At 33.6% G+C, this 16,890-nt stretch overlaps 1 long non-coding RNA gene across 1 annotated transcript; it reads left to right on the top strand.

Annotated features, from left to right (window-relative positions):
* The first annotated feature begins 8,044 nt into the window (after nucleotides 1–8,044).
* On the top strand, nucleotides 8,045–14,998 carry LOC145938898 (uncharacterized). The gene is made up of 3 exons (XR_014425752.1): nucleotides 8,045–8,168; nucleotides 8,266–8,451; nucleotides 14,316–14,998. It is a non-coding gene; the product is annotated as an uncharacterized LOC145938898 (long non-coding RNA).
* Nucleotides 14,999–16,890: the final 1,892 nt, after the last annotated feature.

Here is a 16,890-nt window from a genome sequence, read left to right as displayed (position 1 = left end):
TCAAAGTTGAAGTTGATTCCACATTGATTTGTTCTATATTACTAATTTCCATATTTGAAGAAAAATTATTTAAATTATTTAAAGATTGACGGTTTTCTTGATCAATTTCCATATTTTCGTTATCTTCTTGTACTTCTTCATATACTTGTATTTTCTCACTATACAAACAAGGTATTAATAATAAACAACTAATACATACATAAAAAATTCAATGTAACACATTTATAATTATAGTATATATTATATATTATAATTAAAATATATACAATAAAAATTAAATTATGTTTTTAATAATAAAAGTGCACTTTACCTTTGTTGTACTGAATTGGAGAATATTGTTGGTACAGTATTTTTTCTTAAACGAACATTCATACCAAACTGTTCAATTTCATTAATTGCAAAATGTTTTATACAGATTCTACTATATTTTGTAGGCGTAATTGCATTATTTTGCTGATTTAAATTTACTAAGGCGTCTATCCATTTCTGGCGAAGATCTTGATTACTCGGAAATCTATACATATATCAAAAATATATTATCTATCATAATAAAAGTAAAAAATTTAATTCTTAAATCTAAACTGAATATCAGAAATAAAATTATAAATGAAAACTAATTCAATAATTATTAATTATTGTACTTTACTTCTAAATAAAATTGTTAAATATATTTTAATTTCGACTTACCCATACATTGGAACTTTTGATTTATATTTACTTGATTTACAGCCTTGTACAAAACAATAAACAACCATTTTGTTTTTTTAATTATTATATTAATAGATAAATTTTAATTTTTTCGTTAGTTCGGTTTTTGTTAATTGTTAATAATTGTAAATAAAATCACTTTCTTTGCTTCTCGAGATAATATGCACTTAACTATATATGTAACACCACGAGAGTTGATAACTGACAAAACGGAGCGTTAAAAGAGAATAAGGTCAAAATCGTTCGAATCACTATATATGTAGATCGTTGACACAGATCAGCTGAGTTGAACATAACGCGGTGAGATAGCGAAAATTAAAAAAACGTAAACACAGCGGATCTGTATACAATAAGACATTACGTCGGTTTCCTGAGAACGCTATTTATGGAATACATATTTAAAATACAAAGAAATATAGCAAGATGTTAAAAATAACAAATGATAGAAAATAGACAATAAATTTGATATTGCTCAATAATAAATATAATGATAATTTAAATGTTTTAACAGTCATTATTCATTCAAGTGTAAGGTTCTGTGTACAATAGAAAAAATATTAGAAATAAATCCCGGTAAAAAATGTTTTATATATAATCATACATAACAATATAAAATTATATGGAAATATATAAAATTCTGTATTATATATAACTATATAATTAATAGGCATATAAAATTGTATATAATTATACATAAACTTATATAGAATTTTATATATTTTTATATAATTTTATATTATATATATAAAAAAATTTTACCGAGATATTAAATAAGAATAGGTATTATTTTAAAATAATAAAATCGAAAAAACTCTAATATATACAATATATGTATATTATATATATATGTGTGTATATACACATACACACAAGTACAAATTCAGGTATAGAACTTTTACTATAGCTCTTATTAGTCCTTCCTAGATTTTATATCCGAATTTGTATTTTTATATATCAGAGTCTGTTTTATTTTATTATTTTAAAATAATTCTTATTCCTAATATTTAATATTTATTCCTAATGTTTTCTCTATTGTGCGCAGTCTAAGTGAACTGTTTGACAGACGCTTGAACAATCATAAATCAACATTAAAGGTACAACATTAATTTTTTTAAAAAACATGACATGATAGAAAAATTTCACTTCTGGATTCAGATTCATCGACCAAAAACCTACGGGAAATGATACATCTCATTCATGTTTAATGTCGACTTGGGTTCCTTTTAGTTCCCGTATTACTCAATTGGTCGATGGTGGCGCTGCACATCTCGGCTTCAAGCTGAAGTGGGGGACTAGCAGTCCATATTTCTATAGTCAAAGCGGCGAGGTATATGAAAGAGAGATAGCGCGAGGTTAGGGACTGCGAGAGAGGTAGCGCTTAGGAGAGCGTGAGGTGTTCGCAAGAGAGAATTTTTTTTCTATTAATTATAATTTTTATTCATAAAATGTGTGTGTGTGTGATTAAAAATATAAAAGCATGTAAAATTTAAAAATAGATATAATATAAAAGAATATAAAAGAATACAATAAAATGTAAATATAAATTAATATAAAAGAAAATTAAGAATATTTTTATCGGCTCTCAATATCAAAGATATAAGTATGAAATTGAATGGATAAAAGAAAATATAAAATAAAAATGAAAATATATGAATAAAAATTAATATAAAATATAAAATTTAAAAAAAATGCTAGCGGCAACGGCAGCTGTGAGGTGGTCGGGCGATGGAGGTGGTTACAGTGACTGCAGCGATGACTGGTGAGGTAGTAGAGTGGAGGCTGCGTCTTATACTGAAAATAGAAACAGTAAATTTTACTTTTGTTTTTTCAAATTTTTAATTTATTATAAATATAAAACGGATACTTACAATGATTACAAAGTGGACACATGTTCCGCGTGAATATCAGATGCAGCGGAGCGTGACAATCGCTGCACCACTCTTCTATAATCACTTCATAAAAAGTGGTACAATGTACGCGTATGGCACAAATGTTTACAAATAGTTCCGCATTTCGTACTACACAAGCAGTGCATAATTTAATATAATCTTCAGATATATAATATGAATATACAGCGCACACCCTCGTTACAACATTTATGTTGCTGATTACAGGCACTCCCAATAATTGTTCAATTATATCAAAGTCCCCGCCGTGCTCGCTATTATAATCGGTGTCTGTTGATTCACTCACTATGTCATTTTCTTCTCTATCACTATCTTCCGCAATATCTATAATATCTACATCAACATCACTATCTTCCGCAATATCTATAATTTCTATGTCATTATCACTATCCTCAGTCATAATAATATCTTCATCCATTTCTTTTACTCTGATCTGTGCTATACGAATGCTAAAGACTGTTTGATGCGGAGACAGACTCTCTCCATAAGTTTCAACCCCCATTCCTCTCAAAATTATCGCAATTCTTCCTTAAAAATATTAAGGAAGATGTTTCGCTCTCGTTTACGACCGATTTTCTGCGAGGGTACAAAGCTGCCGAACGTCAACGCTTTTACATTTGCACTTATATAAATAACGTTTCGACATGTTCGTCGCAGCCTCATCCCCCTCAAAATTTCCTAAATTTCCACAAAAGAATATCTTAATGATAAAATGTCCATAAAATGAGAAACATAGTTTTATGGATTCTAGAACGCTCCGGTTACAAGCAGCCGAACGTTGGCGCTGATACGTTGCAATTCTTCCTTAAAAATATTAAGGAAGATGTTTCGCTTTCGTTTACGACTGATTTTCTGCGAGGGTACAAAGCTGCCGTCAACGCTTTTACATTTGCATCTATAAATAACGTTTTGACATGTTCGTCGCAGCGTCGGCCCTAAAATCATCATTCCTTTCCATAATATCCTAATGATTTTATGGACATAAAATGAAAAAACATAGTTTTAATGGACTCTAGAACGCTCCGTTGACAAGTTTGAGCAGCCGGACATCGGCGCTTGTTCTATACCTTTTTGGGAAAATGTCTAAGATCCCTCATAAAAAAGTCGTAAAGATACCATCTACAAATATTGCACTCAGAAAACTCCCCCTCCTTTGTCGAAACATCCCCTCCACCCGCGTAACGTCAGCCCCCTCGCCAACGAGATCCCCCCCCCGCGTGACGTCAGCCCCCGCGCCACGAGATACCCCCGCGCCACGCACCCCCCTCGGAGCCCCATGGGTTAGAATCGGCATAGTATCTCTACTGATTAATTGCGACAAAACAGATGTTTGACGTTTATTAATGCATCGATATGAAAATGGAATGCGTAATCTAAATACATATGCAATACGGCAATGTTTAGGAGAATATTTTTCGAGCATCGTAAAACAAAATGCGTATGATTTTCTTACGGCACTTTGCGAAAAATATGATTGCATAAGAAATTTGATACAACATCAGGTAACTTCTACCAAGCGATGCAAAACATGTGGCAATACAAAAACTATTGTTGAAATAATATTGCTATTTCAATTTCCCTTGATAATTTTAAGGAAAAAAGTTATAATCTTAATGATTTATTAAATGCTACGTTTTCACATTGGTTTCACTTATACAACGAATCATGTGAATATTGTACTGGAACTGATAAAATATTAAAAAATGAAGTAACATTAACAAGAGAAATAATTGTTATTCGTTTAATACAATTTTCATCACAAGATGTTAAATTAATAAAAGCAGAACACAAATTTAACTTATGTGCTGTTCCAACAACTAAAGTATTAATAGCGGGACAATTGTACAAGACGATGAATGCTATACTTTATGATGGTGCGTGCACCGATGAAGGTCATTATATAAGCATATGTAGAGAAGGACTATCTAATATTTGGATCGAAATTGATGATGCGCAAGTTAAAAAGAGGCAGTGGCCTAGAGGTGCTAAAGATGTTTATATAATATTTTTACAAAAAATAGCTAATAAATAATACAAATTCGATATAAAATAAAGTAGTTATAAAATTCTCACTAAATAGATTTTTATATCAAATTTATGATTAATATTTAATCATTTAATATTGTATTTCGATCAGTCCTATATAAAATAATGTATCGTAATGTATTAGCAATTTCATGACAACGCTTTTTATTATGCATTATTCGTAAAGTGCAAAAAATATTTTTTACATAAATGGTCAATAATTTGCCTTTACTACTAAAAATGGAATGATATAACACACTTTTCACTTTATTTATATATTTAATAATGAACTAGATAAGCAGCAACGATTATTCATCAATGGACTTAGAGGTATAGATTGTAAATAATAAATATATTTTTAATAACATAGTAATCTATAAAAATAATGATATGAAAAAATTGCAACAACTGATAAATAAAAACCTATAAAAATATTTTAATTAAAAATGGTTGTACAAAATAGTTGTTTTTATCTATAGTAAGCAAAGAGAACCGTCGTATTTTGAAATATGACGGGGGTGGTGGCGGGTTCTTTGCTTATTTATTTAAAGATGTTTATACAAAAATGAATGATATCCCTATAAAAACTTACCTTTAAAAAAGGTAAAAAAAGGCGCCTAGTATCGGCACGCCAGTAGTGAAAAATTACCCATTGCAAACCCATGTAGAATCGTGTGAAAAATTACCCATTGCAAACCCATGTAGAATCGTGTGAAAAATTACCCATTGCAAACCCATGTAGAATCGTATGAAAAATTACTCATTGCAAACCCATGTAGAATTGTATAAAAAATTACCTATTGCAAACCCATGTAGAATCGTATGAAAAATTATCCATCGCAAACCCATGTAGAATCGTACTACAAAAGTAATGATATCAAAAAAAATTGCGCGCCAAGTGAAAGTAGAAACTTGTACCAGTGGAAAATTTAAGTTGCAAACCCATGTAGAATAGTACCTATGTAGAATAGTATAATTATAAAGACCTCTCTTCACGCTGGAAATTGCAAACCCATGTAGAATCGTATAATTGTAGACCTCTCTTCACGCTGAAAATTCCAAATCCATGTAGAATCGTACTATAAAAACTTACCTTTAAAAAAAAGGAAAAAAAAGGCGCCTAGTATGGGCACGCCAGTAGTGAAAAATTACCCATTGCAAACCCATGTAGAATCGTGTGAAAAATTACCCATTGCAAACCCATGTAGAATCGTGTGAAAAATTACCCATTGCAAACCCATGTAGAATTGTATAAAAAATTACTTATTGCAAACCCATGTAGAATCGTATGAAAAATTACCTATTGCAAACCCATGTAGAATCATATGAAAAATTATCCATTGCAAACCCTTGTAGAATCGTACTACAAAAGTAATGATATAAAAAAAAATTGCGCGCCAAGTAAAAGTAGAAACTTTTGTACCAGTGGAAAATTTAAGTTGCAAACCTATTGAGTCGTATAATGAACCAGTGAAAAATTTAAGTTGCAAACCCATGTAGAATAGTATAAAAATTAAAAAATTATTAAAATTAATACAAATAAAAAAAATAAAAAAATTTTAATTAAAAACACTAGGCACTGCTAAATTTCAAAATTAACTTTAGCATATTGTTTAATTTAGCAGTGCCTAGTTTTTTTAATTAAAATTTTTTTATTATTTTTTATTTGTATTAATTTTAATAATTTTTTAATTTTTATACTATTCTACATGGGTTTGCAACTTAAATTTTTCACTGGTTCATTATACGACTCTATAGGTTTGCAACTTAAATTTTCCACTGGTACAAAAGTTTCTACTTTTACTTGGCGCGCAATTTTTTTTTATATCATTACTTTTGTAGTACGATTCTACATGGGTTTGCAATGGATAATTTTTCATATGATTCTACATGGGTTTGCAATAGGTAATTTTTTATACTACAATTCTACATGGGTTTGCAATGAGTAATTTTTCATACGATTTTACACATGGGTTTGCAATGGGTAATTTTTCACTACTGGCGTGCCCATACTAGGCGCCTTTTTTGCCTTTTTTTTAAAGGTAAGTTTTTATAGTACGATTCTACATGGATTTGCAATTTTCAGCGTGAAGAGAGGTCTATAATTATACGATTCTACATGGGTTTGCAACTTCCAGCGTGAAGAGAGGTCTTTATAATTATACTATTCTACATAGGTACTATTCTACATGGGTTTGCAACTTAAATTTTCCACTGGTACAAGTTTCTACTTTCACTTGGCGCGCAATTTTTTTTGATATCATTACTTTTGTAGTACGATTCTACATGGGTTTGCAATGGATAATTTTTCATACGATTCTACATGGGTTTGCAATAGGTAATTTTTTATACAATTCTACATGGGTTTCCAATGAGTAATTTTTCATACGATTCTACATGGGTTTGCAATGGGTAATTTTTCACACGATTCTACATGGGTTTGCAATGGGTAATTTTTCACACGATTCTACATGGGTTTGCAATGGGTAATTTTTCACTATAATATATACGTTATTTTTACATATTAATATAATGTATAGTCATCAATACAAAATAGTTATTAATACAAAGCAAAAATTTTTATCATATTCAATGAAGTCATAATAAAAATAAAAATTACATCATAATTATGTCATAATTACTTGTTATGAAGAATAAAAAATAAAAAAAAATAAAAATCAATAATTACTTTGTAACGGGCCACTTTCGCGAGCGCGGGATAACACAGTCGGGATCAGGGGGTCGATTCTTGAATTCATGCGATAATTATCGCATGCCAAAAGTATCGCACGGTCCGTATCGCATGCGACTTCAGAATCATATTCTCAGCTATCATGCGATATGAGGTCTGCGATAAATTTCGTATGCGATAAAAGCTGTGTGTTCCGAAATTCAACGTACTGGAAATCTATAGTTTATGTCGCGTATATTATAGATTTTAAATACTAGTAGTAAATTTTGAAACTCAGCCTAACCTAAATCTGAATAACGCAGTTGAACTGTGTTAACAAAAATCTTGTGATATATCTTATTTGAAATTGGTAAAGTGCAAATTTTGTTACAGTAAAAAAAATATTAATATATAATAATAGTGAAAATCGAATTAAAATGGCATTAGTATCAAATGAAGTGAAGAAACGATGTACATATGTTAATGAAGAACAGAAAAGTTTGCTGGTTGGTAAGTATTGCCTTCAATTTGTAATAGTCTAATGAATTTGCTTTAAGCTCTCTCATTGAGCTTGTTTACATTGAAAATTTGCAACTTGTATTTAAAGATATGTAATGGGTCAACAAAAAATGGGTAATAGCCGCTTAACAGATTGATAGTAACTATTATTTATTAATCTTTCAATACAATGCTCTATAATATATATTTGAATTGCAGAATTTATGCTTCCAGAGCTACAGAGTGGAAAGTTTTCTGCAACGTTTACTTATAAACATGCTCAAAAATTACGGGAAAAAGTAACAGCAGAACTACATGAAATACCTGGTGCACAAAAAGGGTGGAAACAATGGCGAAAGGTATGTATTATATTGATAGATAGATAAACTTCTTTGTACAGAAAGAAAATTATATACTTCAAATAATCTGATTGTCTACTTTCTGCCTGTATCATAGACTTGGCAAGACATGCGAAGTTCCATTAAAGCCAAAAATGCTTCGATCAAGAATCATGCAAAAGCAACTGGTGAAGGGCCTGCATCAAGTCAAGTATTATCCGAAACTGATCAAAATGTTCTGGCACTTATGGGTACAACAGTTGTGGAAGGACACAAGACAGTGCAAGAATCCCACGTGCAAATGGTAAGCAATCTTTGTTGTATCATATTGTTACGTCCCTGGTCTTTCATCCCCTGAACATCATCCTCTGAGAGTCACCGTTAAGGGGGTTGTTTATTAACGACCGCCCTGTCGTTGCTTCTCGGCGACATATTAGATTTCATCTAGCTGTCAACTCGGACGGACGTGTCTAGATCAGAGCATTCTTTCATTCTTTCGTGCATGCATATTTTATTGTATCTTTTCGCTTTTATGTATTGGATCGTTGCATTAAAGATCATAACATCACTACGAGAGTATATTCATTTCGCGAGACGCGAGTGAGTGTGTGAATGAGAAGCCTTTGCGATATTTCGCAAAAGCCGTCCCGAGGACGTAACATTTTGGGGGCTCGTCTGGGATCGAAGAACATCGACGAGGAAAAGTCACAATGTCACATTCCCCGAGGATTACCCGATCGCAAGCTCCACCTCGAGCCACCGTGAGCGAGGAGCCGACGGAAGTGGACTTTATGCACACTGCGATGGACGAGATCCGACAGCTGCACGTCGTCAACAGCAAGCGCGTTTTGAAGCTGTATTACAGCAACGTGACGAAGAGCTGCGCCGATTAGAGCAGAGAATCTTCGCACGCGACAGACAGCTAAGTCCTTCTAATAATAGAGCTTCCGGAGATTCGGGATCGCGATTTGATAACGTCGGAGAAAATCGCGTTCGCACAGAACTAGGTTTTAAATTAAAGCCAGATATGTTCGATGGAACGGTATCGCTTAGAGAATATTTTTCTCAGTTTAATTTAATTGCTCGGGCGAATGGATGGGATGATTCAACAAAGATTGTCGCTCTCGCTTCGTGTTTGAGGGGAAAAGCGCGCACCGTTTTAGAGACAGTTCAAGATGTATCACATTTAGAATTCGCGGAACTAAAATCCAAACTTGAGTTACGATTTGGGGAGGGATATTTATCCCAAAATTTTTATGTCCAGTTTACAAATAGAAAACAGAAATTTGGTGAAGATCTAGCCGCGTTGGGTTCAGAATTAGACAGATTAGTTCGCCTCGTATATCTCGAGTGTTCGCATAAAGTTCGAGACAAAATCGCCTGCGCGCAATTCATTTCGGCAATTTTTGACAATTTTGTGAAGCGAACGCTTCAATTAGAAAATGTTACATCTTTGAGTGTCGCAATAGAAAGAGCAAAAACGATTAAAATGATTCAAGGGGAGGGATGCGAAAAAAAGAAAGGAAATTTTAATAAAAATTTTAGTGAAAAGAAAGATGCAGCGCAAGGAAATAAAATAGAAGGCGAGCGAGAGGGGAAAGAAAAAAAGGGGAATTTTGAAAAAAGGAATGGCAAGGCAGCAAATTTGGCGCCGGCCGAAAAGAATGTTGGACGTGTGGGAAAGTCGGACATTTTCGATCTGATTGCCCGGAGGAAAAGGGAAACTCGGGTTAGCCGAGCTGTACGGGGGAAGTTCGGCTCGCGAAAGGAATTCCCCGAGAATTAGTTTTAATATCAATAGCATAAGAAATAATTAAAAGTATTTTATTTATGAAGGAAAAATTAATGGAAAAGAGTGTTCTTTCAAGGTAGATACGGGTTCCGATGTTTCTATTGTGAATAGTAGTATTATTGATAAAAAGAATAGTGTTCGTAAAGGAAATATTAATCTAAAATATCCCACTGGAGAAGAAGTTCCTATTAAATTTCAAACGGAAGTTAGAGTCGAATTAGAAAGATTTTCTGTGAATATGCCTATGATCGTTGCTGATATTAGTGATCAATGTTTGTTGGGAGTAGATTTCTTGAAAATGATTAACTTAGAAAAAGTGTTTGAATCAGCTTTTAGAGTTTCTGGATTAGAAGGAAAAATATTTAGAATTGAAAAGTCTTCAGAAGAAGTTCCGGTTCCCTTGAAAGAACTCTTCGAAAACAATTCTAAAAAATTAACAGATTTAGAAAAAAAGAATTTTATTGAATTTTTAAGAGAATTTGAAAATGTATTTTCCGGAGATATTGTTGCGGGAAACTGCAATTCAGTAGAACATGTCATAAATGTGCAAGACTCTCTCCCCATTAAACAGGTTCCCCGTAGAATTCTAATCCATTTAAGAGAGGAAGTGGATAAAAATATAGAGGAAATGAGAACACGTGGAGTGATTGAAGAGTCACACGGTCCTTGGGTTTCTCCTGCTGTTATGGTGAGAAAGAAGGATGGTTCGATCAGATTTTGTGTTGACTATCGGAAGTTGAATACGGTGACTATTAAAGATTCTTACCCCCTTCCTCGAATTGATGAAATTCTTGATCAACTATCAGGTAATTGTTGGTTTTCCACGCTTGATCTTAAAAGCGGATATTGGCAAATTAAGATCCGTCCCGAAGATAAAGAGAAAACGGCTTTTTCAATCGGCAAGGGACTTTGGCAGTTTACAGTTATGCCCTTTGGTTTGTGTAACGCCCCTGCAACGTTTGAAAGATTAATGGAGAAAATTTTACAAAATTTAATATCAAAAATTTGTCTTGTATATTTAGATGACGTGATAATTTTTGGAAAAACTTTTGCTGAAATGATTAATAATCTTAAAATTGTATTTTCAAGATTAAAAGAAGCAAATTTAAAGATCATTCCAAAGAAATGTATTTTCTTTAAAAATAATGTAAAATATCTTGGTCATATTGTTTCTGTGGAGGGTGTTACCACGGATCGCGAAAAGATAATTGCCGTGAAAAATTGGCCGGTTCCACATACGAGAAAACAATTACGTAGTTTTCTCGGATTTTGCTCGTATTATAGGAAATTTGTGAAAGGTTTCTCTTCTTTGGCTAAACCTCTGTATACGTTAACAGAGAATAAAGCTAAGTTTGTGTGGGAAGAAAAATGTCAGGAAGCGTTTAAAAAATTAAAATCATTATTAAGTTCTTCTCCAATTCTTTCTTTTCCAAAAGAAGGTGAATTTATTTTAGATACAGACGCCTCGAATATAGGAATTGGAGCAGTTTTGTCACAAAAACAAAATGGAAGTGAAAAAGTGATAGCGTATTTTAGTCGTGTTCTTAGTAAATCAGAACGGAATTATTGTGTCACTCGTCGAGAACTTTTATCGATTGTAGATTCTATAAATTTTTTTCATCATTACCTTTCAGGACGAAAGTTTTGGATTCGCACAGATCATGTTTCATTACGATGGCTTATGTCTTTCAGAGATTTAGAAGGACAATTGGCTCGATGGCTGGAAAGACTCCAACAATATGAATTTGAAATTGTTTATCGAAAAGGAATTTCTCATCAAAATGCCGATGGATTATCTAGACGGATGTGTGAGTCGAGCGGCTGTGGATATTGCTTCCGAGTAGAGAAGAAGAATATGTCTGACAATGACAAGAGAGTCGCTCGAATTATACTAGAAGGCAAGAACCTTGAAGAATGACATTAAGCACAACGAAGAGATTTAAGTATTTCGTTTGTGTTACAAGGAAAAGATATGGGAGAGAGACCATCACGTTCAGAAATTCCTGTTGGAAATATTCCAGCACAAATTTATTGGTCGTATTGGGATTCTTTGGTCTTGAGAGATGGTATTCTTTATAAAAGATGGGAACCTCCGAATCTCAGATCCAGCTTTCTTCAACTAGTAGTTCCTCGGAGTCAAGTAAAGGAAATTTTGGAGGAAGTACACGATTCTCCGTCGGGAGGACATTTTGGAGTGAACAAGACTTTAGAAAAGATTCGAAAACGATTCTTTTGGGCAACTTGTAAACAGGATGTAGAAGAATGGTGTAAGACGTGTAAAATTTGTGTCTCAAAGAGAGGTCCCTTAGGAAAAGGAAAATCTCCTCTTCAGATTTACAACGTTGGAGCTCCGCTAGAAAGGGTACAAATGGATATCCTTGGTCCTCTTCCGTTGACTAAGTTAGGAAACAAATATTTGCTTGTAATTGTGGATTGTTTCACAAAGTGGGTAGAAGCTTACCCTGTGAAAAATATTAGAGCCAAGATGGTAGCTGAAGTTTTTGTTAGCCAATTTATCTCCAGGCATGGGGTGCCTATTGAAATTCATACAGATCAAGGAAGAAATTTCGAATCCCAATTATTTTCTGAATTAATGCGTCTTCTCGGAATTAGAAAGACTAGAACGACTGCTCTGCATCCCCAATCTGACGGTCAGGTTGAACGTCAGCATCAAACAATAATAAATTATCTAGCTAAATATGTCTCAGAAAATCAGAAGGATTGGGATCGATGGGTTCCTATGTTTCTGTTGGCGTACAGATCTTCGAAGCATGAGACCACAGGAGTGACCCCTGCAGAGTTATATTTTGCTCGAGAGCTCAAGTTACCTGTGGATTTGTTGCAAGGAAGTCCGAGATTTGTTGAAGAGAGATTACCTCCGGGGAGAAATTTTGTAGAAAAATTAAAAGAGAAATTAGAAGAAATTCATTCTAGTGTTAGGGAACGAATGGTTTTGAAATCTTCACAAATGAAGGCTCGTTATGATCAAAAAGTTAGAGGAGTTCTTTTTGAGGAGGGAGAAAGAGTCTGGCTATATAATCCTCATAGGAGTAAAGGAAAAGCTCAGAAATTACAAAGCAATTGGGAGGGTCCTTATGTAATAGTGAAGAAAGAAGTGATGTAGTTTATTGTGTTCAAAGAACACCTCGACACAAAAAGAAGATAGTTCATGCAAATTGATTAGCTTCTTTTCTTGAAAGAACCTTACATTAGAGTAAATCGGAACCCGGAAAATATCTAGCTTATAGATTTTTGTTAGGTGAATAGTGTATTAAGAAAAAAATAATTGTGTAGTATTGAATAGTACTAAGTTACTGCGTATTATTTTTAGAGTTGTCCTGGAAGGTCTACCTAAAGAAAAATTTTCGGACATGGTGGATGAGCCGAATATCGAGCTGAACCTTCCCGAAGCTGAACGTCGAGCTAAATTTTTCTAGAAGAGAGGGAAATTTGCACTCTAAGAAGACTGTCTCGCCCGCAGTTTTTGATCCGTGGTTTTCCCGCGGGACGTTGGCCAAATGCCGAGGCAGGGACTTGGGCAGTTCATGAGGAACGATGGGTCCACGGTGGTTACCCCCCCCCCCCTTGTCCGAAGATCTTTCGAAGTAAGAAATCACAGGGAGACCGGGATGTAAAGAACGATGAAGATCATTTTGTGTCAAGTGGAACGCTGAGAATCGATTGGGTTTCGAGTGGCGAATCGCTCGGTAACCTGAGCAGGAGCTCAGGGTAGAGCAAGAGGATTCGTCGAAGCCCTGGAGTCAACATTTGATGAAGGCGTACGTCGATTGGGGACTGTTAGACGGAGTCGCTCGGTAACCTGAGGCAGCAGCCTAGGGTAGAGCAAGAAGGCTCATCGGTACTCTAGAATCGACATAGGAGCACATTTGTTGAAGGAATCAACGCACAAAAGCAACTACCTCTTGTTGATTGTCGGGACGACAATTTTGAAGGAAGGGAGCAGTGTTACGTCTCTGGTCTTTCATCCCCTGAACATCATCCTCTGAGAGTCATCGTTAAGGGGGTTGTTTATTGACGACCGCCCTGTCGTTGTTTTTCGGCGACATATTAGATTTGGTCTAGCTGTCAACTCGGACGGACGTGTCTAGATCAGAGCATTCTTTCATTCTTTCGTGCATGCATATTTTATTGTATCTTTTCGCTTTTGTGTATTGGATCGTCGCATTAAAGATCATAACATCACTACGAGAGTATATTCATTTCGCGAGACGCGAATGAGTGTGTGAGTGAGAAGCCTTTGCGATATTTCGCAAAAGCCGTCCCGAGGACGTAACAATATTATAATATCCGAAACGTATTAAGAAATTATAATATTAAAACAGAAAGTATGCGTGTACATTAATATTTTTTTATAGGAGTGGATAGGTGATTCAATTGAAATCGACGATAATGAAGATGGGGAAAATTTTCCCATACAATACAAAAGTCAAGATATAACGCAGCAATGTGTGTCACAACAGTCATCATCTTTTCAAAATTATCGTTGCAGCATATTGGAAGAAAACTCACTAAAAGAAAGCTTCAACAACGATAATGACAATTACAATAATAATAGAAAATCTTTAACAAAAAAAAACAACTGCACTAGAAACACCAATCAGTGTAGTTAACAACGCATCACATATTTCTGTAACCCCAATTTTAAAATCGACTGCCATACAAAGAGGTGTTAAAAGAACTGCTGCATAAAGATATGACCAATCAATAGAACAAACTGAAAAGTTGGCGAAAATTTCGCAGGAAGATAGCGATCTACGAAAATCGTACTACGCAGAAAAATTAAAACTTTATAAGATGGAGTTAGCTCTGAAAGAAAAAGACATCATTACCAAAGAAAATATATGCACATTGCTGGAGCAATTGGTGAAAAAAAGTAATTAAAGACTGATATAAGATATAGGCTGTGAAAATGACATTAGTGTGTTCACAATTAAACAAATGTTCCTATAAGCTATTGACGTATAACAATTTTTACGTATGTTAAAAAAATTAAGATTGATTTTATGTTAAAAAACTTAAAGATAAGAGATTTATTTTATGTTCATTATATGTATTTGCTATTATAAAGAACATTATCAAAAGAAATAAAGCAAATGTTTATAACGAAAATATTATTTACTGCCAAGTTATTATAATAATAAATACAAATATGTGTACATGCATGTATGTACATATATGAATATGTATAAAAAGTACAAAATATTGTCAAGAGAAGTACTGTCGTATTAGATTATTGCGAATTCTTCGACAAGCTACTAGTTCTTCATTTCTATTTAATATATCTATCCCGGGTTCGTTTACACCATCAATAACATTTATACCAAAATCCAATACTTCATCTTCCAATGCTTCATCAGGTAAAGGCACTTTGTCATGGATGCACATATTATGCAATATGGTACAAGCATTGATAATTTTCAAGCACACATCTGGTCTGTAATGTAAAACCCTATGTTTCAACAAGCAACGAAATCTTATCTTTAAGACACCATTGCAACGTTCAATAAGCGATCTAGTGCTCTTTTGCCGATCATTGTATCTTCTTGTTGCAATATTAAGATTATTGTCCATTATTGGAGTCATCATCCAAGGTCTAAGCGCATAATCGGAATCACCTGTAAAGCAATAAGCGGGAAGCACATACTTTTGCACATAGGCGTATAAGCGTATGCAAAAGTATGTGCTCCCCGCTATATAATTCCAGATAGCCAAATCTGTCAAGAGCATGTATTAAAACTGTGTGCTATATATTTTTGCCAGCAAAAAAACTGCAGATTTTATACAAAACTTGTTATATCAGATAATGATAGCAGAACGTTGGCAGAAATGTTATAAAATCTGCTGACATAATTTGGCAGCAAGTCAGTAGCAGAAATCAAGCAGGATTTGTATAGAATTATCATAGCAGATTGGTAGTAGAAACCGAGCAGGATTTGCGCAACGCAGTTTGGTGTCAGATTGACGACAGAAATCGAGCAAGATTTGCGCGCGCACAATCTGATGGCAAATTGACAACAGGATCTGCATTTTGCAGTTATTTAATAGTTCCTTCACCTACCGCTATGTGATGTATTTTCTCGCAATCAAATTTCTGTTAAAAATAGATATAAAGTCTGCAAGTCGTGGCTATTAATAAAAGATCAAAAGTATATTTTTCTATCAGTTTAATTTTTGATATCTGACAAGTCTAACATGAGAATATTAAACTTATTAGAATCAATAGGATATACATGAAAAATTATCCATTTACTTTCTATTTAAAGAATAAAGCAGAATTTAATTCTCATAAATTATATCTTAAATTTTATAAATTATATAAATTTAATTATTTTTACAATTTATTTTATTAATTTAATTAATAGATTAAATTGAACATTTAATTGCTATGTGAGATATAACTACATACAATATAATGTTATACATTAAATATCATATTTATGAAAAAAAAAATTATAAGTAGCGGATAACACGTCTTATGCATCTGTTATATTCATCGAAAAATATTGAATTTTATTATACTTATATATTCAAATGGCAAGGAACTGTGCAGATCCTGCTCGATTTCTGCCGCCAATCTGCTATTAGATTGCGTTTGACAGATCTGTTCGGTTTCTGCCGCCAATCTGCCATCAAACTATATGTGCAGATCTGCTCGGTTTCTGCTGCCAATCTGCTGTCAGATTTTGCTTACTAACTATGCTAGCAGAATATCATCAATTGCGGACACAGTGGATAGGAATCTGCTGTAAAGTCATGATTAGATCTGCTGTCATACTGCCGACATGCTGCTAACATTTTGCTATCTGGGATGTTATACATTGTAATTAAAAACAATAGGTACTTTCCGATTCACACATGATGCGCATGAAGTAACAGAAAATGTATAATATGCGTAACATAAACTATAGATTTTCTGTCACTTCATGCGCA

The sequence above is a fragment of the Prenolepis imparis genome, unplaced genomic scaffold, assembly GCF_030444845.1.
Source record: "Prenolepis imparis isolate NDT839.2.m4 unplaced genomic scaffold, iyPreImpa1.0 SCAF_7, whole genome shotgun sequence".
NCBI lineage: Eukaryota > Metazoa > Arthropoda > Insecta > Hymenoptera > Formicidae > Prenolepis > Prenolepis imparis.
This window is presented reverse-complemented; position numbering and strand designations above follow the sequence as displayed.